Below are 18,042 nucleotides of genomic sequence, written 5' to 3' on the forward strand. Positions count from 1 at the left end.
AAAAAATTGAACGAAAAAACATAGTTAACCTGACTAATAAACTGATGTCTGTAGACAGAGAGACAACATAAACCAATTGTAAAATTATTGCAGAAAAGGTAAAAAGGTAAAAATTGCAGAAAACACACAATGGCCCAATATGGAAAGTGTTTAACAATGAACAAGATTCCCTTCTAATAATTTAAATGACGTGTCAGAAGCAATGCGTTGTTGACTTTTGTGCCACGCCACTTGTCAAAGAACCCTTACATGTGTATAGAGAAACCTGTATTATATAGGTAATCACTTCCTTCTATGTATGCCAGTCTTATGCGGTCAAAATACCATGCAACTCTAATCTTCACTTTAACCTAAGCATGAGCTTCATAATAAAGATGTGGAGCAGGTATTGTAAACCACACATAATCAAGAGGTGATGAGAGCGAACCAACTGGCTGATTTTCAATGTGGAATGGTCCTTGGTGCAAGCGGTTTGTGACATTTCCATCACTTTGGACCTTTCCAAGTCAACTGTGAGTAATGTACTCGTACATATAAGATGTAGTTCCGATAAAAGGTTGTTCCAATGTGGAAAATAGGACAAGGAGGCCAAAACCTGACAGATTAGGCCATGGAATGGCACAATATTAAACCTCATATTTGGCAACAATTGATATAAATATCTTGTTTTTACGTTTCAGTGGCATGGTTCCAACTTTGCTTGTTGTCAAAAGAAGACTGACACTTTATTAGAAGTAGAATAAACTAGTGTGAATTAACAAGTGCATATTTCCTCACTGTCCCAATAATTATGGGAGTACTACATAGTGTATTTTGGACAAAAATCTGATTTTGTTTCAGGGTGCCATGACACTTTGCAAAGGACACAAAGGGATTGTTAATGTCAGCCAAATATTGGTAGCAGGTAGGACACCCGGCCTAACATCCATCGGAGGGTGGCATATTTTGTAATGCATCGCTCTGCCTGCAAAATACCAATCTGACAGTTCATAGTTAGGGCAGCAATCGAACAGAGACTAAACAACCCAAAGGTAAGGGTGTGCTACCTCCCCGTGTCACGATGCCAGACCACCCCATGTGATGTAATTACCAGCCTAGGTCATCAAAAATGCCATCATCACATCACTAAGACAATTTGGGCGGTAAACAAAAATCATTTGCTAACGAGAAGGTAAACTGAAAAATAAAATTGAGAAGAAGTTGAGAAGGAAATTGAGTTGAGAAGAGTGGCATAGAAAATGGAGCGGGAAATGTAAGAAACGTCATGGTGGGGAGGAATGTGGGGTGGGAGGGTGAGGAGGCCGAAATGTGGCCATTTTCACTTCCGCCACCGAAGATGGTATAATACCACCAAAGGTAGACGGAGGTAATGTTTTCACTCCTGTCTGTCAGTTTGTTTGTCTGTGAATAGCATATCTCAAAAAGTTGTGGACAGATTTGGACGAAATGTGGTTTGCATGTTGGGTATCCGACAAGGATAAATTGCCTACATTTTGGTGAAGATCCTGATCCAGTTCCAGTTACAAGAATTATCGAAGTGATTCTTCACCATTGAGTGATATGGTCAAAAACGATATATAACAGGATATCTCAAAAGGTTGTGGGCGACGTATGACAAAACTAGGTGGATGAGTTGGTTAGGCGACAAGAACAAGCCGATTATATTTTGGTTCAGATCTGAATCCAGATCCGGCCCATCAGTGGGTGGGATACAAACCGTAAACTGTTGAGGCTGGCAGAGGTATGCTCTCCATCATGTGCCCTTCTAGTTGCCCATGTAATATGTAGATGGCTGATCCTTATCCAGCAAGAATGCGACTCCTTTATCGTAGTGGAGAAGTAAAAATCTCTAATGCACTCTTGTAACTTTAGATGGGCACAACATGTACCTGGATGACTGCAATATATATATTTAAGCCTGGTGTTGGCTTAGCGGTTAGGGTGCCGGCTTGGGATCCTAGGATCCTGGGTTCGAATCCCGGTTGATCACTGAATTAACACCAGGGGGGTTGACTCAGCCTGTCATCCTTCCGAGGTCGGCAAATTGAGTACCAGCTTGCTGGGATGAATGATCACGGTGTGTACCCCGATTTAGAATAGGTACACCGTATCCCTGCGCATCGTAAGAGGCGACTAAGGGTTGCCATCAGGAAGGGCATCCGGCCATAAAAACATTGCCTCAAACAGGGAACCATGATTGTCATGGGGCCCGCAAGGCTAACCCCCGCTCTAGCGGGGGAAATGGCCTTAAAACGATTATTCATTCATTCATTCATTCATATATATATATCACCTGTATTTTGTCCAGACGTCTTTTTTTTTTTTAAACAGGATAGTGAGATTTTGTTTGAAATGTGACATCGAACATCCAGCAAATTTTAAAATCACAAGTACAGGTATTTTTTTAGATGATGAAAAACGCTAGCAAATGTGGTAGAATATTGTTGCCAAGTGGGTAGAGCGAAAATGTTGGTGAGGGTGACAGGATATCAATGATGTGATTATCATATAAACATAGGTATGCTAGTTTACCCTTATAGTTTAATAAATAAAAACAGAAAAACAAGTTTAAATGGAAACTCAACTCAAATTTCAAAAGGCTTAAAATCACCACATCTGATCATTATTAAATTTCTCATTTCAAAAGTCTTCAATGAAAAAGAAGCACCATTAGGTAGTAAAAAGGAATACTAGACTTGGTCAAAATGTACCGGCCAGTACACTGCTTAACAGACTCCCGTAAAGGATTTGAGACTGCCAAGACTATTGTGTTGGCCTGCGTAGGTGTACGGCTTGAACGACAGGTATTATGCACTGGAGGTTGACAAAGGTATGCCAAAGCGCTTTGGGAAGCAATTACGTAAAGCTGACGTTTCGGGCATTAATCCTTCGTCGGAGCAGGAAGGGAAGGGTTTATTTCTCTGATGAAAGGGTTAACAGAAGGGCCTTTTGCTCTGACGAAGGGTATACGCCCAAAACGTCAGGCGTACTTTGCTTCCAAAGGAGCCTAGTGCACTTTTCCCAATCCCTGTGGAGCAGTAAAGGCAACTTAGTGAATTTACTAGTGATTTCTGTGGAAGCGGCCAAGTACTGCCTTTGTGGGTGTGCGAATGGCTGTGCAATATATTTACATCCCGTGTCTCTCTCACAGCCAATCAGAGACCGACAAAGGTGAAACCTGCAAAAATCACTGCTAAATTCACCAAGTTGCCTTAGTAAAGTGAAATATTCAGTAATGGTCTGATCCGGAAACTTCTCAGTTTCTGAAGAATTTATTCTCCTTTTAATAATGACTTCACAAAGCAGGAAGAACCCCAAAATACAAGTACCTTCCAAGACAGATGGAATAGCTTTGAACTTACTAGAGCGAGGCAAATCCATAAAACACCCTTTGCTGGAAGATTCGTTGAAAACACTTGAAGTTTTAGGTAAATTCAAATTAAACAAATGATACCACGATGGGTCAGCCAATGGACCTGAACTTGGTCGTCAATGATAAGAAAAAATTTTTAACCTTCCATTCCTGCAGCAACAACTTCATGATGAATCGTTCCTTGCTGAAAGAGCCCAGGAAGTTACGAAGGCAAAGATACACCAACCCATCACTGGCAGGATATTCCTCCAAGCTCTCTAAGTGCTTCGGCAGGTAAGGCCTCCTGGCAGCCAGCACTCTTTATGAAATGGCAGTGGAAAAAGGAACAAGAAAGGTTTGGTGGACATTCGCCCAACAGTATGGAAAACCGATACTGCTACGAATCGATACCGTGGCTTTCTCGACCACGGCTGCCTTGCTCCATCGCGACTACATTAGGTGAATTCAGCAATCAATCTCTCACGTTTTCTGGGAGAGAGGGGAAAATTCAGTTACCTTTTCCAGCTTGTTGCAAAAAAAAAAAATGAAAAAAACCCCCATCTCCACCACATCGACACCCCTTTCCTCATCCATCTCCGCTAAGAACTGCTTCCCTCCCTCGTCCTGCATCATATAAATGTTAAAGATTGGTCGTCCAAATTGATTTCACAAATAATACATACACTTCTCAATGTGTTTCCATCTAAACAAGGACTAGAAGGAAGTTTGAAAACTTTTCAATATTGTATCTCATCAGGATAGAAATATAGGAGCTAGCTTCAAGCTGTCTCATTCGCGACAGAATGGGATCCGACTGTGAAATGTCATCCCAGATCCCGATGGGCAGGATGTTGCCTCATGGAGAACGTCATTGTTTAGGATTTATCGTTGAGGCTTCTCTCGATTCTGTAATAATACCGCTTGTTTGTAGATGCTGGAGATCCGGTCATGGCTTTTGAAAAGAAAAAGCCATGGGTGACCCTGTCCAAATTGCAAATCCCTGCCATAACTACTGGTGTGAACATGGTGGTGAAACCATCCGTTGTATTCCTCCGTGTAATACTGCTTCAGCACCTCCAAATCTCATTTCAGGTAGATGATACATTGGGCAGGTGCAATATAATCTGCTCTTGCATCAGAGACGATTACCAATCGTAGGCCAGCAACGGGCACTTGTACACCGGCAAACTTGTCGCTCTATTGCTCATTATTACAACACATGCAAAACAACCGACCATATGGCTGTGTCAACCAGAGGACGTCACTCTAGGATGAGTGACATATACAGCCAGGAGGAATGTGGTCAAGTACAGATTAAGTCTCCCGTCTGTTGAATTTGAAGCTACCTTTACGGGAAGCTCGGTGACATGATGCCTGCAAGCATTCCCACACTTCGTATTTACACCGCCGGAAGCAGTGTGTAAATAAAGTGTTGATATTTACGCTGACAGATCCATAATGGCATTCAGTGACAGAGACAAGAAGGTAGACAATGGCTGTAAGCATTGCTTGGCTCGTGTTGTACATGGAAATCACTCCACCCTCTAACCCCCACTCTTTCAACCCTCTGCCCAGGTATAATGTCACTGTCTCCAGGGAAGGTGTGGGAAGCTGTTGATTACAAGTCTCCTCAATCCCATACCGAAAGACAGATATTTTGTTTTGAATAAAATGTTGTTTTTAATCCCTTAGGTGACATGGAGACATTCCTGTTTATTGCAAGATGGCTCAATTAGTAAGCTGATTGTTATCGAGCCGTCTAGGCAAGGTATGATTCCCGATAAACCAGTACTTCACTAAAAAGGAAACTTCCACACTGGTGCTGCACTGCAGGGAGAGCTAAATCTCAGGGCACTGCCATCCTTTGGTTGGGGAACGTAAATCCGGCCGTCTCTTCTGTATGGTGGATGTTAAAGATATCGCCGCATTTGGTGAAAAGAGTAGGCCATTGTGTGCGGAGAGGGACTCCTAGGATGTAGATATGGCACATGCATGACATTGAACGGGCCAAAGGTGGTCTTGTCATCTTTCATTATGATCCCGTCAGACTCTCAGACAACTGCACCAAATGCTTCTAAATCCAGGAATCCGTCAACATTTCCCAAGACTGCGTAAGCACCTTTCATGGATGCTGCGAGACGGCCTGCTTGCCAATTTTTTTTTTTTACGTGGTTTTGTTATTATTTTGTAAGCTCAGAAAACATACAGTACAAAGCAAAGATTAAAACACAGTCCCCTTTCTCTAAAACCTTCCCCCACCACCCACTCTCCCCGACTACACCCTCCAACCCGCTCCGACCATGCCACCTCCTTCCCGACAATTTTCCTCGCGGTTACCAACAAGGGTTCCAATGTGGTTTCACCGCGGATTTTCCCCCTTTGCAAAAATGCAGCACGGCCTGCTTAATCAACAAGAAATAAAAGGGAAATAAACTTGGGCAGCAAGCAGGAGGCAAAGTGCCCAAAAACTTTTCCACAAAGCCCCAGGCTTTGAGCTCAGACAGTGAAGCAGCCACAGCACCACATGAGATGTCCCAATTGCAACCATTGGTACTTCTTCACAGCAGATCTTTCACTCTTCCGAATGCTGTCAGCCCCATCAAGGGTACGTGAGCAAAACGTGAAGAGGTTTTCAAAACGATCAACTTTGAAACTTTCGTCGATTTCATAATGTTCAAATTCCTCCTCTTCTTCCTCACTCCAGTGTTGATAGCTCCCCACCACCCAGCCCTATGTCCCACCGCTCATATTCCACTAGCAATCCTTGTGGGATGCTTCAGCCAGCAACGTATGTGCTTTCAAATTACCCCAGCGTGTGCACAAGATATATTAAAAGAAAAGAGTCGAAGTGAATCATACCAACACCTGGGGATGTTGTGGGAAATACCTGGTGTTACATGGCGGAACTCTCAAAACAAATGTGCTACCTTCCCGCTGTTCTTCTGGCCCTTTCCGGGCTGGGTGTAACAGGCTCGTCTGTACAGACGTATTCCAAGGCTGAGTTGCTGGCACGACGTCAAAGTCCAACAGCTGAAAGAGGCTGTAAAAGGCTCAATACAACACACTGTGGCACAGGGCCCAACCCACGCCTAAGGTGGTGTGCGCTGCCTAGCCACCACAGGCCAAGATTGTACAGCGTGGGTTGGGTGTACACTTATAGGTCTACACTCAAGGTAACAGGTGCCTCCTTCTCCTCACCGACGCACAAACGTTGCATTTGGGGGCCGTTCTGCCTCTCAAATCCTCTACAAATGCATCAACACATTTGCCGCAACTTACTTCAGTGGGATTAGCTTTCCCACATCATCACAAAACTAGAAATCCCTAAAGACAACGAGACTCCAACATTCAGCTATTCGCACTCCTCAAATATCCTTCAGCACATCTCCACAAACGGGTGGCACGTTGGTGATGCTGGAACTTTCCTGGAAACGGTTCTTTCCCTGTCTCCCCTAAGACGATAAGCCCTGCACAGAGCGCCCTTCCAATCTCTCACGACCTTGCTCCGTGAGCACGGCAAGCGGTTTGCAAGATTACCTGTCGAGCATTGTGCCAGCATTGCCGACCGTTCCTCCAGCACATTGGGAGCCTGGTAAACCCAAGCATCATCTTAGGTGCTGGAGAATACAGGACAGATTTACAGACAGACAAGATGAGGCTTCCAGCCTTCTTTATTGTGCTTCTCGCTCTCACTCGCATTCATGGGCTCCAAATTGTAAACTTAGGTAAGACACAAACTCACTGTAACTTCATAACGTTATTTCTTCAGATGACAAAACGTATTCCAACATTGCTGCTCGAAAGCCATTGCTGATTTCAGTAGACACTTGGTGATAGGTTTATATGATCCAGCTGTGTTATGGTTCAAGTCATCTAGATGCCGGTCTTGCTGCCTGCTCTCCTTTCTCCCCTCTCCTCTCACCTCTCCTCTCCTCTCCTCTCCTCTCCTCCTTTTTTTTTTTTTTTTTTTCTGTCTCTGTGTGTGTGTGTGTGTGTGTGTGTCTCTCTCTCTCTCCTCTCTCCTCTCTCCTCTCTCTCTCTCTCTCTCTCTCTCTCGATCCTCCCTGCTCATTCCTTCCAGCTCACTCTTTTTCGCTTCATTTCTGCCTCTGGCAATCATTATGGATTAAAAATTAACTAAATAAAAATAAGAACTTTCTGCGAATGGAAAGCAAAATTGATAAAGAGATATATTTCTTTAACAGCTTCGAATGGATGCTCAAAACTCTGGCGAAATTCCGGACCAGAAGCCAAGTAGTCTGTTGGCTGCGACTTTGATAATACAGCCCACAAAATGACTTCAATAGCAAAGCCTGATGGATGGGGGAAAGCAGGATTACATTCCACAAACTGCCATGTTTTACGTGCAAAATTGCCTCCCTGTGAAAGGAACACCGGAATGAACAGCGAGTCAAACGATCTCATGACAGTGTACATCAACATGTGAGATCACATGATCTTGAAGTGATCTTGAAGGTTCATATTTTTCCCCCTTGACAAAAAATTTCGAATGTTCGTCTCCTTGCAAAAGGAATGAAATTTCATTTTGTCGACATGGTACAGTTGATAAAGGGTCACAATTCCCCTTTCTTGAAGTTCTGAAGACCGGTCAAACGAGCACGCGTACCTTCTATCACAAGCCCGATGTTGCACATTTCTGAAGGAAGGCCTGCGCATTGGAGTACAGGTTTTTCCAGGTAAAAGTGTTTTGTGCAACATGACCCTGCAAGCATGAATGCAATCTGGGAGTTTCAATGACTCATATATGTATTTGATGGACGCTAAAGACGGCAGACATGACCATTTTAACTGCAGGCCTCCACCCCTCAATGCTGATATTTTGAAACTACAGGGCGATGTAACTACTGGTTTTCAGCAGAGGAGGATGCAATGGAGAGATGACTGCCTAATGACTTCGACAAGCATCAATCTGGACTCCGTAGCTGTTTCCACATCCGGGAAAATTAACAGCCATCAGTGCTTTTCTCTCTCAATCTCTCAATCTCTCAATCTCTCTCTCCTCTCTCCTCTCTCTCTCTCTCACTCTCTCACTCTCCTCTCTCTCTCTCTCTCTCCCTCGTAAAATTGAAGTGGCATCAGTCACGCAGCGCTTCAGGCACTGTCCCACGGATGATGGTGAGGGCAGTAATCTATCCATTTACTGTCAGGATGCCACTGCCATAGGCTGAGCTAATCCCAGTAAATCCAAAACACGCACACACATCTTCTAGGCAGAAAGGTGCTGAAGACAAAGGATGATAAAAACACCACCAGACCATTATCACCAAGTGCTGTACCAAATGTCACATTCACCCACTCAATCCATTTTGTTGTATAAGGAAAGAAGCATCTTGGCACTCGTTAAAGGCACACCTGGACCATAAGCGAGAAAATGTCTGCCAAATAATCTCGAAAAATAACAGAGAAAAGAATCTATAGAGTAGAGAGCAAGAATACCACTATCCAAGTGCACTATTTCCTGGATTGTTGGAACTATGTGTTTTAAGTACCATCTTTCAGGTAAGTTACACAAAGTAATTTAAACAATGGCAGCACACTCATTTTCAGCTTTTACCCCCAGTTCAAAAGTGTTTATTGAAGGCCAAGCGTCCATTTGTTCCCACGCAAATGGAACATTTTTTCGCATAAGAAAAACAAATACTGTTTATCAAGAGAAATGGATCAATGGATATATGGATGACGCTAACGTCAGAAGGTCAGCACCTCATTGGGCCGAGGAAGTCTCAGCTTGAATATATTATACCATCAAGTTTATGTTATTTTGTTTCAACAATAGTTTTACTTTTAAGTGACATATGCTCAAGGCGATAGCAATTATATACAAATTGCTTTAAAAAAGATTCATCAGAATAAGACCTGGCCCATCTGCACAATGGTGCTGCTCGCTCTTCAAATAAGAATGGAAATACCTTGGGGTCGCAATAATCCTCCCATAAGAGATCCTTGCCCTCCTTATGGCTGAACAAGGCAGTGGCAGCGAGGCATGAGAGATGACCAGAAAAAAAAAACAATGAGCGGAAAGAGACAGCAAGGCAGACGGAGGCCGTCGTGACCCGAGGTGCCTCCCCATCCGCTCGGGAGAAAGGGACCAATTTAACCTCCACCGGCCGAAACTGCATCCCCGGGAATTTCCATTTCCCCAGCCCGAGGACGAGGTCAGGACGGCCTTTTTTCTTTCCATTTTGGTCGTGTCAGAATGCATTTTAAGGCCTGGGTTTCCCTCCTCTCCCTCCCCCCGCCCCCCCTCCGTACCCATCATTTGTCCCAGAGAAAATAAGTAGACAGCAACGGGGATGTTGTGCCTGCTCTATTTTTCAAGTTATCGCGGATGCAGGTTGGAGTACGAAACGCAGAAGCAAAGTTGAATCTAGGCCACAGCAAAATGTTTGAATAGGGTCGGTGATGCAATCTATTGGGCAGAACATCACAAGAGTTGAAAATATTGTGCACTTTCATTATGGAATAACCCAAACCCCAAGCTATTTTTTAAACTACTACTTTTAGAAGAAGAAGAACAGAAATTAATGAATCCAAGTTTGTGATGAGAATTCAAAACTTAAATAAAAATACCATGCAAGCAACTAAAAGTCTGATTTACAATGTTGGACAAGTGTTTTCAAATCTGGTAATTTAAAAAACTTCTAGTTCCTTTGATAGTTTCAACAAGATAACCACAACTTCCTCAAGGAACCCCAACCTGCTGAGTTTTGATTTCAAATATTGGATTTAACCCCTTTTTTCAACTTTACTGGTTCCATGTCTACATCATGGCAAGGAACCGGCAACAAGGTGCTACGACATGCTGGAAGACATATTGGTATGCCAAAAATGAGTGTCCAGAGCATTTCTCAGCTCATCTCATAAAGGAAGAGGAAAAGCGAAACAACAAAAAAAAAAATCAGCCATCAGCACAAAGATTCCCACAAAAATCCGGGAAGGTCGGACAATGCCGTGGCCCGATCGCCTCTCAATTGCTTTCCCATCAAGCGATTGTGGCAGAAGACAACTCAATCGGTCGAGGCAGTGATTGGCAATGCAAGCTTAGCAGTTGCAATTGCATTATAGTTTAAAGGTCTCGTAGAAAACAATAAAAAAAAGTTTTTTTTAAACTGGCAACTATCCAGACAGGCCTGAATGCATAGACAGACAGAAGTTATCCCCACGGTGCTATCAAGTTACAGCATAAATCGTTCCAGGTCCATCCTTATCTCGGCCGTGCCACCGAGTGGCACTATTCCAGACAAGAGGACACCTACAGACAAACGCACTATCAGCCGATACCAGGCCCAGGGAAATGCAGGAAATATTGCCTTTCACGTAGTGACAGGCCAAAGGCAGGACCATATCCCTGAATGAATGCTGCCGACACAATGTGAGCCTGTGATAGCCTCCTCAATACGAGCTCATTTTTGGTTTCCACACACGGATTTCGGTCATGCCACATGTACCACTAGGCCACACGTGCCATCACAGCCTCCTAGGTCTTTACAGACTCAGGCAACACATGTGCAAAGTTCTTGAGCTAGGTTCAGGTAGCTCTAGGTTGTTTATCGAGAATCTCTCTAGGGGAACGATGCACGTAAAGGACTGGGAGAGGAGGGTGAAGGAGGGGGAGCGAGGGATAAGGAAATTGTTGTCTCGAGCAACCATTAACGCAATTCTGCCCTTCCTTCCTCCCTCTGCAATCAATCCCCTTTGGTGTGGTGGAGATTACTTGTGTGTACAGCCTGATGCAACACAACCTCCATCGAAAGTACAAAACACCAGATGATTTCTTTTCCACATTCCTCCTCTCAAATAACGAGTTATTTTCGCATTTGTTTTTCGCATGTTTCCCCAGATAATGGCTGGGGATGCGGGCGCTGCTGGAAGCAAAATATTCATTCATCCCATGTGAACAAAAACTTACTGTCGTGCTTTCAAGTTAACCAATTCTATTGTTTGTACGACGTTCCACTGCGGATGTCAGGAAGGTTTTGTTTTTGTTTTGTTTTGTTTTTTAACTGCAAACATTTTTTATTACTGAACAGATGCTGCATCCTTTCAATCAGCCCAGTCACTACCAATTCCGTGTACAAGCCGCTCGTCCCACAGGATAGAGGATGGCACCATGACGGCATCCGATTATACCATTTCCGTCTCATCAATGGCGGAGGTCTGCCGGTAGTCTAAGCCTGCTAATGTACCGTCGGATTCGTGGCATTGATGTTTGTGACCGCACCATGAATACCACCCACTACGCGACGTGTACCCTGAATGTTCGTGGCCACACATCGCAGCCAATTCACTAACATGTACCAACTATGAGCGGCATTCAATCAGGAGTATACCAACTACCAACCAGAGCGGCTGTGGAATTCGCTGCAACAACAACAACATCACGTCTCAAACACTACACCCATCGGTGCATAGCAACTGGTACTCAAATGAAAACACCCAGTCGCAGCTTCAAAACGGCTCCGCCAAGAAAAAGTTGCTTTGGCAATGATTCAAAAAGTCATTTTCTACCTATGTGAGACCTGTTGTGACACTTTTGGAGTCATGGCATCATTCTCATCCATACTGTTGGGAGACAGGACAGCTGTGCATACTTAAAATCAATGGGAACAAGAAATCCAAAGTGGTCAGTGTGACACGTGCATGGGTGATCACATCTGCGATATCAATTTGCCGGTGGGTGTAAAGACCATCAATTTAAAGGTGAGTTTGAAGACCAAGATCATTAACAGCTCCGGTTTATCTGCACAACAATTAACCACTGTCCTGAGTGCGTGTCGGGCATGTGCGCGACAAGGGAAACAAAACAAGAAAAGGCAAAAATGCGGAACGTAGGACAACGTTGCGAAACAGAATAGCATGTTAGCTCTGAGCACGGGCGTGCCAAGTGAACACGCCTATGGCGTGCCGAGCCCGAGCAGGGCTGCAGTCTGATCGCAGCACCACGTCGCAGGCCTGGTTCCATGGAATCCGCCGCAAGGCCTCCGAGCATATCCCAACCCAGGATTCCTTGCGCAAATTCACGCAGGTCCAAGTAAGGGCCGCACTCAACTCCAACACGGCCAAGTTTCATGCACAGGATTGGTCGCCCTCTTCACCCACGCTTCCATTCAAAAGAATAGAAGATGCGGGACCTATACTACGGGTGTTGGAGACTGCATCCAGGCAATTGAGGGGCATCTAGAAAATTTAGCAAATGCACGGGCGTTGCCACCAGTAGACTTCCAATACAGTTTCCTTGCTTATTATTGATGATGAAATACTGTATAGATTGTTATAATGTATTTATTTATTTACCCAATCGCACTTCATGAAATGAGCAGGGATTGCCGCTCGGAGTCCCCATGAGTTTTGCGTCAATGAATGAACCAGACCATCGCATCGAGCATCCACCAGCAGTGCTCGTCCTCCCTCACCTACATAATCTCTCGCCTGCCCCACACCTCCTCAAGCAGCCTAGGGATCAGACGTGGGCATGCAGACAAGGCAGCACTAGGGGCAGTGCCCCATGAGGAGGTCCGGCCAATTAGAGTGCAAAATTATCACTAATGGAAGACCATGGTGGAGGCGACGTGACAACTGGAACTATGACTGAGCGGTGCGTTTCCCTGTCACACTTAAGCGAGGTGGGCAATCCCGGATCAACGCGCATTGCCCCCCGCACCCCCCCCCCGAAACCCCCCCCCTCCCCGCACCCTTTTACAGCGCCATGCTACAGTGCCAAGAAGCTTATCAGAACACGCCGTCCACCTAGGGATTGGATTTAAACCTAACGGTCTCTTTCATTAGGAGTTCAAGTACATTTTTCTTCTGACGTCCCTCTTTAAAGGGAATATTTAGCACCACAAGCCCAACCTGGTTGATTTCGCCTGAAAGATCTACTCACCAACCGACAGAGCATCCTGCGCAATTGCACGTGCTTCCCCGATTCGCGTGCAGGTATGATGACAGGAGGCGGTGACGTCACGACGCGTCGTTATCGGAGTTTAAAACACGTGTTCAACCACAGGATGAGAGACTGGCCTCTGCAGGTAGCCTGAAAGTAGTGAAATGCTTTGATTATTTGATTTTTGGTTTTGGAGTTGCAGGAATTTAAACCTTTGGATGTGTCAAAATAATTTTAACTTGTACACCCCTGTACACTATACCACGCAGGCAAAGGATGCAGACAATCCATAATTTGGGGTACAAATAGGCCGAGAGCCGCGTCATCACAAAAGCACAGGTCCGCAAATTGCGTCTCCACTTCGAAAATGTGATCAGCCATCGATCAGTAGACCATTCAGTCCGCAGACCCCAGGACTTGAAAATAAATGAACGACCCGCAACTTTGGTACCGCCAAAGGTCCATGATTACAAGACAATCATACAGGACATGAGTTAAGTCTGCCAAGAGTATCCATCAATACCCAAGCGCAGTGCTAAGGTTGAGAAAACCGGGACGCCATCTCACTAGACCCACCACCAAAAGGAAATTGAGCAAGGACACATCACCCGAGGTCTACAGCTCTCATGGAATTGCTGTCACATACATATACAAAGTGCGACAAGAGACAATGTCTTTGAAAGTCCGAGGTGCAACTTTGGCACACCGGGTGTCCTTACCCAACTGAAGGTGTCCATGGACCGATGCGGACGCAAGGAGAAGTCGGTTAATAACAAGAGTAATAGCAGCAAAAGAATGCGTCGCATCCACCGGACTATATTGTGCCGTGCTCCAAATGAGGTCCCGGAAGAAGAACGAGACGCGGTTGCAGCTCCGGAACGACGCTGTGATCTTTACCCCGTGTCGAGCCGTCCCGCGGATTACCTGGGCAACCCTGATGCCATCCGGCTAGACGGTGGTAACATGCTTCGAGCCGACGTCTGTAATACACGGGCCGAAGCTGGAGCCGTGCGCGGAGCAGGGGAGAGAGAGAGAGCAATTGATGGGGGGGGGGGGGGGGGGTAAGAGAGAGAAAGAGAAAAAAGCGGGAATAGAATGCAGAGCGTGGGAAGCGAAACCGCGTGCGGAGGCGCGCAATTCGAGCGGGAGCGCGGTGGAGGGTTCTATTTTTACTGACCAGTAGCTGCGGCGATGAGACTGCGAGTCGAAGTGAAAAATTAAAATCGAGCCTGAGCCGAGCTATTTTTAGGCACGGAGGTGGAGGAAGAGAGAGAGAGCGAGAGAGAGGGAATGAGAGAGAGGGAGAGGAGGCTCCGCACGCAGCTGAGCCCTGCCCACCACTCTCTGGGCGAACCTCCGCCGATGTTGTGCCGATCGCTCGCAGCACCCGCGGAGGGTTGGGTGCTTCAGGGCCCGGGATGGCGTCCGATGAAAAAGTGTCCGAACGAGCCGTGATTTGCAGCCAAGCTCTCGAAACGCCGGTGAAAATGCAGGGATTGTTTCGTGTGCGCAGTGATCCGCTCAGTGAAGAGCCCCAATTGACGTCAAAGAGAGCCCAAGAGGAGGAAGTGAGATGCACTGGCGCAACTGACATGTATTAATAAAAAGCGCTAACACTGTAAATTCGGAGCCTTTCGCGCTCTGTGTACTGCCGTCGGAGGTGATAATTGAATCGCCATTTCTCGCGAACCTGCTGCGTCCTTGGTGCGAACTTAAACACCCGGATCGGCCTTTGGTCAACCGTGGTCGTGCGTCATTGGTACCGCGAACGTGGCGGCCTCGATGGGAGCGAGCAGGTTAGCGGTCCGGGCGGGTCTCGGTGGAAACGACCCCACATCCCGCTCGGGTAAACACACACACGGGACCGCGGGACAATTTGGCGGGGAATTAAGTTTCCTCAGAGGGGTGCCCTTCATTAGATTGGCGCGGTGCTCAGTACATCATGATCTTGTCCCGTGCAACATGGGGCGTCCGGTTAGCTGGGCCCAGGCCCCTGCGTGGGAACCGAGTCTTGTTCTTCGTGACCTCCATTACACGAGAGGTGAGAGATAAAGTCCTCCACCTCCGACGCTTTAAAAGGCATTTTATATAAAAACATCAACGTACGTTCTTCATGTGTATGGGTAAGCGGCTACCGAGAAAGGGTCATCACTGATACCTAATTAGACCTAATATTTGTGGGAGGAACGTCCATGTTGATAATGCACTGGAGGTGCTCATGTGTCATTAGTGCAGCAGCCACTGGTCAAAAGTTCCCACTTCTACTGCACCAACTGTGGTTATATTCGATCTTTGGGCCCACGCAGCCCAACTGTGGTTATATTAGACCTTTGGGCCCACACAGACCAACTGTGGTTATATTAGACCTTTGGGCACACGCAGACCAACTGTGGTTATATTAGACCTTTGGACCCACACAGACCAACTGTGGTTATATTAGACCTTTGGGCCCATGCAGACCAACTGTGGTTATATTAGACCTTTGGGCCCACACAGACCAACTGTGGTTATATTAGACCTTTGGACACACGCAGACCAACTGTGGTTATATTAGACCTTTGGGCCCAAGCAGACCAACTGTGGTTATATTAGACCTTTGTGCCCACGCAGACCAACTGTGGTTTATTAGACCTTTGGGCACATGCAGACCAACTGTGGTTATATTAGACCTTTGGGCACACACAGACCAACTGTGGTTTTTTTTAGACCTTTGGGCCCACGCAGACCAACTGTGCTGACACGGAAGAGAAGGAGAACGTTTGTGAGCCGCAAGACTTGAACTGTCCCTCCGGACCTGAATACATGCAGTCGAGTTGACCTAAGCGATAACAGGTGGCACATTTGAGGAACCACAGATGGTGCAGGTCGTAACGTCTACAGACTATAAGCATGAGAAATTTCAACCATCAGGAAGACCCGAACGTTACCTTACGATCTCCCAGACCAATATCAGAGAATCCTGAGCAATCATTGCCAAAAGAGATCCAATAAGGAAATGAAAGCCCTGATCCCACTGATCATGACCGCGTCATGCTAAGGAAGCAGAGTGTGAAGATCATTGCGGAGAGGTGTGGGGCTACTTGCGGAAAGTGGGTCAAAAAAGTGAGGATAGACCTGGCAGAGCGCTACCGGCCAGCATGTGGCGCTGCGCAGCGGTATATCTCTTGATGAATCTCATGCCGGAGTGTTTATAGGTCGACAATTCGATCTGGACTCTAGAGCTATGCCGTGTTATAGGTGGACTGCTTAGCCTAGAGCTACACTGTGTGATAAGTGGATCATTTGGCCTAGAGCTACACCGTTACATAGGTGGGACATTTGACCTTCAGCTACTCTGAGTAAAAGGTGGATAATTTGGTCTCGATCTACGCTGTGTAAAGGTGGATTGCTTGGTCTAGATTTACGCCCTGTTATAGGTGGATCGTTTGGTCCAGATATACTCCATGTTATAGGTGGATCGTTTGGTCTGGATGTACTCCATGTTATAGGTGGATTGTTTGATCTAGATGTACTCCATGTTATAGGTGGATTGTTTGGTCTAGATGTACTCCATGTTATAGGTGGATTGTTTGGTCTGGATGTACTCCATGTTATAGGTGGATCGTTTGGTCTGGATGTACTCCATGTTATAGGTGGATCGTTTGGTCTGGATGTACTCCATGTTATAGGTGGATTGTTTGGTCTAGATGTACTCCATGTTATAGGTGGATCGTTTGGTCTAGATGTACCCACCCCCATGTTATAGGTGGATTGTTTGGTCTAGATGTACTCCATGTTATAGGTGGATCGTTTGGTCTAGATGTACTCCATGTTATAGGTGGATTGTTTGGTCTAGATGTACTCCATGTTATAGGTGGATCGTTTGGTCTAGATATACTCCATGTTATAGGTGGATCGTTTGGTCTAGATGTACTCCATGTTATAGGTGGATTGTTTGGTCTAGATGTACTCCATGTTATAGGTGGAGCGTTTGTTCGAGATGTACTCCATGTTATAGGTGGATCGTTTGGTCTGGATGTACTCCATGTCAGAGGTGGAGCGTTTGCAAAACAACAGTTCAATCTTGGTTTCATCAGACCACAGAATCTTGTTTCTCACAATCTGAGAGTCCTTTAGGTGCTTTTTTGCAAACTCCAAGTGGGCTTTCATGTGTCTTTCACTGAGGAGAGGCTTCCGTCTGGCCACTCTGCCATAAAGCCCAGATTGGTGGAGTGTTGCAGTGATGGTTGTCCTTCTGGAAGTTTCTCCCATCTCCACACAGGATCTCTGGAGCTCAGCCAGAGTGACCATCGGATGCTTGTGACCTCTCTTACCAAGGCCCGTCTCCCCCGATTGCTCAGTTTGGCTGGGCGGCCAGCTCAAGGATGAGTCCTGGTTGTTCCAAACTTCTTCCATTTAAGAATTATGGAGGCCACTGTGCTCTTGGGAACCTTCAATGCAGCAGATATATTTTTTTGCAGGCTTCCCTCGATCTGTGACTCGACACAATCCTGTCTCTGAGCTCTGCAGGCAGTTCCTTCGACCTCATGGCTTGGTTTTTGCTCTGATATGCATTGTCAGCTGTGAGACCTTATATAGACAGGTGTGTACCTTTCCAAATCATGTCCAATCAATTGAATTTACCACAGGTGGACTCCAATCAAGGTGTAGAAACATCTCAAAGATGATCAAGAGAAATGGGAGGCACCTGAACTAAATTTCAAGTGTCAAAGCAAAGGGTCTGAATACTTATGTCAATGTGACATTTTAGTTTTTTCTTTTTAATACATTTGCAAAACGTTCTAAA

At 45.7% G+C, this 18,042-nt stretch overlaps 1 protein-coding gene across 13 annotated transcripts in view; it reads right to left on the bottom strand.

Annotated features, from left to right (window-relative positions):
* The window catches only part of LOC137429802 (myocyte-specific enhancer factor 2C), a 214,021-nt gene that overhangs the window by 184,820 nt on the left and 11,159 nt on the right, over positions 1-18,042 (bottom strand). For 2 of the 13 annotated variants that reach the window (XM_078779872.1, XM_078779865.1), the window contains exon 2: positions 13,257-13,406. The exons of 2 other annotated variants lie outside the window; for them this stretch is intronic. The gene's annotated coding sequence lies outside the window, so the exon portion shown is untranslated. 9 more of the 13 variants (XM_078779867.1, XM_078779863.1, XM_078779864.1 and 6 more) reach the window with 9 other exon arrangements.

The sequence above is a fragment of the Myxine glutinosa genome, chromosome 6 (assembly GCF_964187855.1).
Source record: "Myxine glutinosa chromosome 6, kmMyxGlut1.1, whole genome shotgun sequence".
Lineage (NCBI taxonomy): Eukaryota > Metazoa > Chordata > Myxini > Myxiniformes > Myxinidae > Myxine > Myxine glutinosa.